Source organism: Pholis gunnellus (assembly GCF_910591455.1).
Source record: "Pholis gunnellus genome assembly, chromosome: 18".
In the NCBI taxonomy this organism is placed as follows: Eukaryota; Metazoa; Chordata; class Actinopteri; order Perciformes; family Pholidae; genus Pholis; species Pholis gunnellus.
This window is the reverse complement of record NC_136545.1, coordinates 7,101,285-7,107,284: the sequence shown is the minus strand read 5'-3', so window position 1 is coordinate 7,107,284 and position 6,000 is coordinate 7,101,285.

Here is a 6,000-nt window from a genome sequence, read left to right as displayed (position 1 = left end):
TGAGTGGACTTACAGATGGCCTACATAAAACTGAATAGGGCTTCATTTTAACAGCGGGCCAGAGAATTGGCCGGCGTGCCATTGTGTGGTCTCTATTATGGGAATACGGGGGAGTTTAGTAATTCAGCCTGTCCCTCGCTGTCCGTACACACGGCCAACATGATTTTCCATGATGAAGTCTGAAATGGGTTTGTCCTCGGGGTTTGCAGCCGCGCTGCCACGCAGTTCGAAGGTCGCCGCTTCTGAAGAGGGGGGCGCGATTGTTTGGCTGCTGTTATTTCATCTCACTCCCAAAACGATTCATTTGCTGCGGCCCGTCGAACCAGTTCCATCTGCCTGAGCCTTTCAGCTAAATTGAAGAGGACGGGAATATAAGTTTGAAGAGGAAGCGTTGAGAATTAAAGTGGAGATATTACGGGGGGGGGGGGGCTCTCCCCATGAGATCAAATTAACACGAGCCACAGGAGACGTTCTTAAGACCAAGACGACAGGAAATTAATCAGAAAATGAAGGGTTATAAATTGGAAGGTGTCAAACTAGTAACATAGTAGTCTGTTAATACTGCTGGAGATTTCAGCGCAGTCTCCCATCTCATTTTGACCACGGTGGCTGTCAGTGTGTCCCTACAGCTCTGATTTATTTTATTTTTGAGCACATAAGTACTTCCTAAAAATCCACATCTATGAGCACATTTATTTTTTTTCTCCACTAATTTTCCTCAGACTACATGATATCTTTGCATCCATGATGATCAGGCGGTCACAGAGGAATGCTCTTTTTCTAGGGTGTGCCTGACTCCTTTTATTGGTGTGGACTAGTGCCTGAATACCTGTGGGATATGCCCTCAATGTACGTGCCCCCCATAGACTGTATTTAAGAAGTGGACGTATTCATCGTGACGTCACCCATTCGTTTGTCGACTGCCGTTTTGAATCCTTGATTTTGTCGACGCCATCTTAGCGTTTTCGCAACTAATGAACGGAGATTACCATGTTTCGAATGCGGAGGAGTGATGTAGTGACCCTGCTGGGAGCAGCATCAACCTGTCAATCACAGTAAGCCCGCCCTCACTCCTCTTTATGGTCTATTTGACTCTAAATGGACCATCATTTACCTAATGAACATCATGCTGTATTGAAGAAGACTTGAAACTAGCGATTGAGACCATAAAGTCATGTTTTAAATGTTTACTGAGGTAATGAATCAAGTGAGATTTTCGTTTTCTCATAGACGTCCATACATTCCATATTTTAGCATTTTCTTAATCTTTGTCCATAATATTTTAAAGTTACAACACAGAATTGTGAGCTGGTCATGAAACAGTCTCAATGTAATACTGATGTCGCTCTTTGAGCGACATCAGTAAACGAGACCATCAGTGAGACTATTGGCTATTTCTTTAAGGTTATTCTTAATGCCTGCCGCTGTGCCTTCTTAAACGATTCGTGCTAAATCAAATGAAATCATGCAGCTTCACCAGAAACTCCTTCAGCTCAGACTACAGTGGGGGCCTCCAGCAGCGACCAGCCCACTGGTCTCTCATCATATCCTTTATTTCCTAAATGATCATTTCCATGCGTTGCTGTTCATTTTCATTCTATTCTTAAGCGCTTTGTATTTAAATTTAGCACGAAAAAACACATTTTAAAAAGATAAAGTTGAAGTTCAGAGCAGGTTGTCCACTAATCACAGGTTTGGAGGTTCGACCTCGGGCTGCACCTGTCAACAGTGAAATTGCTCTTCATGGTCAGGTCAGCATGGGAGCTGGCAGTGAAAAAGCTCCCTTTAATACATTTCTTTTTCCGTTTTTATTCTTTTTTTATTTTTTTTTTATTTTATTTTTTGTTATTTATTATGATTTATTCAATGCTTTTTAATTTTATTCATGTCTAAATTTAATGGTTGGTCATGACATTCTTTGTTTTGTTTTTCATCCATTTAGCAAAAAAATCTGTTAATGTGTAAAGGTGAAGACAGAAGATGATGCTACATGGTAAACAGTACGGAGACATCCAAACATTACAACCATATTGTATGTCAGTGGTTTGCAACCTTCTGGGCAAGAGACCCCTTGAGAAAAAGCTCAACGTGCGACCCTTTGTCACGCATTGCACATGATCGCGAATGCTGATTTTGAAAGGGTAACGGAAGATCACATCGGTAAATGACGTTTGCAACAAATTACGATTCACCCAGGCAGGAGACACACAAGGGCAGGAAGCTAACACGAACAGTTCATGCCGCGCTAACAAAGGTTATCTTTGCTCTTGTTGCGACGGGACGGATTCAAGGCGCTAGTTAGCCAGCTAGCACATGAACAAGACAACATGATGTTAAAAAAACAAATAACATTTACCGCGCAGTAGCGAACGATAACACAATCGGTTACGAACATTTTCTGCCTCTTAGAACCAATAAAAAAAACAGCCCTTGACCAAACAGTGTCCTGTGCTGCAGATGGAGAAAGTGACAGAAAACCGCTTCTAGGTCTTTACTGTTTTTAAGAAAGTGATGGAGCAGCCTTTCTATTCCCAACCCCTCGCCCCCTCGATCTCTCACGTGCTCTAATTCAGGATTAAACCCAGATGATCAGCCGTGAGCTCATGCACAAACGTTTCCCATGAGGTCACATCGCTGTCCAGTGAAAACCATGTCACCAAATTTGAAGTTAGCTCAGGGTGTGGGAATACTCCTCATAGTCTAGTAAAACCCTTTAAAAACATGCTTAGAACAAGGCGGTTTTTCTTAATTCAGAAAAAAGCTGACGTCGTGGAGGTACAGGCATGAGTTGTAAGGGATACATCCCTCATGATAATCAGCAGCTTTCACAGCCTTAAATTGATCTATCAAACAGCAGAGCGGATACAGTGAGTCTGCCTGTAGCTAATCCTGCCAATGTGAACAGGATTTATCCGCCGTAATCTTACAGTAAGAGTTGAAATTTAAGAGGAATCCCACAGTCTTAAACACTGATTGCGTCCTCCAGAAAGCGGTTGGTAACAGTGATCGCATGTTTACGGCTTCACACTGTGTTCCTAAAGGTTTACTGGCAACTCACACAAACGCAGATGAGGTCACTAAATGAGAGAGGAGAGCAGAGGAGAGCAGGAAGTGGAAATGTCTGACAGATATGTTTCCCTCAGACCCAAAACACAGATAACCGGAGGCTGGTTATCAGTGGGAAGTCCAGTTTCAGACATTCCCACAAACCAACGTCTGTCAACATGGAGGTATAGCCACGATAATGGAAAGAGCTCAGGGTGAAAGGACCAATTACAAAACCAGTCCATAAAGATGGGTTGTGATGTTGAATAAATAGCGAGGAGGAGGTGGTTATGTTTAGGCACTATAGCACAACTTGGTTTACGACAGAAAAGGTCTGCAGCAGTGACTTGAAGCATGAGGCAGGACGTGTCTACTGACATTCATGTGACCCTAGCCTGAACTGAAATACTCGCTTTGTAGATGAAAAAGAAGGAAAATAAATGAATATAGAAAAATATTGGCACCCTGAGCAGTTAGGAGTTTGGTACCTTGTTTAAGGGCACCACGCTCAGGATGTGAACTCCAGCTACCAGTACTGAATCGGTGTCCCTCAGTCCCCATAGAGCAGGGGTGTCCAAACTTTTTTCAAAGAGGGCCAGATTTGATAATGTGAAGATGCCCAAGGGCCAACAGTCCCTGCTGACATTATTTTAAACAATACAAGTTGCCTATACATACACTATTATTTAATAATTATATTTTCAATGACACAGCAAGGATAATTTTATTTTAAATATGATCTTTAAAATGTAGCAAGAAAATTAAGTGATAAGACATTTACTTTAAGCAAAAAACTAATTTATTATTCAGTCATTAATCAGTATTTCAGCTCTGGTTGAACAGCTGGATAGTTTTTTCAATCTATTATTATTATTAACCTTTTATGTAGACAAAATCCATTGAGAATGAGGTCTCATTTTCAAAAGTTTGTCATTTAAAAACAAAGATAGCAAGAGTAGCGAGAATCATCGCCTGTACAAATAAAGTGATTAGTTTTCATTGAACCCCGTTACTGTATTAACTTCCACTGTTACTGTAAAGCTGTTAGAATTGTGGCCTATCTTCTATTTGCAAATAATATGCATTCAATCCAGTTCAATTATTTAAATTGGAATGAAGAGTAAAGTAATAGCTGTGATCTATACACACCTCTGCATTAGCAACCTGCTGAAATGAAGATACAGGCACCTTAACCCTCTCTATCATTACTTCAGGGCCCTGTTGGGACCGGAAGTACCCTGGCTGTGGTCATCACAGTGAACAGTGTCTGGCAGTGTGATGAGAGGGCACGTGAGCCCTTGTTACTGTAGTTCATCTCCTTGGAGCACAGGCAGCATTTAGCATACCCTGCCTTATCAATATTTCTAAAACACTGCGACAGCAGGAAGCTGTACTCACGTCTGTTTAGAGTAGACCTCCACCTTTATCCAGGCCCAGCTCCACCTTTATCCAGGCCCAGCTCCTTCACATCTCAGCCCTGCATCAAGCTGCGCTACACAAACAGCGTCCTCTCCCTGAAGCTCTTTGACCTCATCATCTCATCAGTATCTGGGCCTCATCATCGTGGTCTTAAAAGTTATTGTCACCACGAAATCATCCTCATTCTACTTTGAGTTAAAAAAAACAACCTGCCAGCAGATCCGCCGGTGTTCCGGTTTAACGTTAACGAGTGACCGCGTGAACTGAACCGGGCATGTTTCATCGCGTTACGTTTTTTTTCCTCCTAAATCGCGATAATGACGAATGTTAACAAACAAAGTTCCGCATGCAGTGGACGTTATCCTTAACCGAGCAAGTCTGAACTGTAACGGAGGGGGGGGGGGGTTTCGGTGAAAAACTATGAAAGCGGCGGTCCTCGGTATCGACTTTCCTTATTTTACTTGCCGTAGCCATGACAGTTGAAGGGTCAGAGACAATTAAAAAAAGCCAGACAGTTACAGAGTGGTGCTGCCACCATGAGGTGAAAAGAGGAGTTGCATGTTGAATTTGTATGATTTATTCATTCCGTTTTGACTGTGCTGGCGGGCCATAAATAATGCATTTTAAGACAGAAGGCGCGGGCCGTATAAAATCTGACCTCGGGCCGTGATTGGCCCGCGGGCCGGACTTTGGACATGCCTGCCATAGAGGGAGCGAATATCATTGAAATTCAAATATATTTAGTTTAAAACCAACCCTTGCTCCTGCAAATACATTCATATGCTATTATGCTATTTAAGCCAATTAGGTTTTAGATGAATGCGTAATCGATTCCTGGATCATCTTCTGTGGCATTGTTTTTTTGGATTGCAGGAAGTACAACATTTCTTTACCGCACAGGGCTTGTGGTTTTGGGATGGATTGTGCAAAGAGCAGGAGTTCGGGGTTGGCAGCTTGAGTCCCATGAGAGGTTTGAGCAATATTGGTTTGGGTCATATATTATTAAATATTTGTGTCTCATGCTTCATGTCACTGCAGACTTTTATGAATCAAAACTAAGACCATGATCTCTAAACTTAACCAAGTGCTGCACCATAAAAAGGTAAAACATGGCTGAAGTTGCTGTGACAGAAAAAAACAAGTGAAATATGTGGCCATTAAACATTTACTGATGCTTTCAGTGGCGACATTTTGTGACTTGCCAAATGCCTTAATTGACGCTTCCATATTTTACTGATGAAAATGTAATCCAGACAGTTTTATGCTCCTCGCAAAATGTGCTTTCTGTTGCAAGTCAGGAGTACACCAGACAGGGCTGATAAACCACATCAGTGTCTGCATATGAAACTCTCCATGTGTATTTTGTGTTTACAGAATCAGTGGTTGCCGTGGAAATGGTCCTAAAATACTTTTCTTAAAATAATTTAATGAAATCTGCCAGAGCAGCGAGATGATTTCAGTCTGTTTCTGAGGCAAATTGTGTCGTTTCAAGAAATGCTAAGAGTGTTAATATCTTGAAACGAGACAGGATTTTAT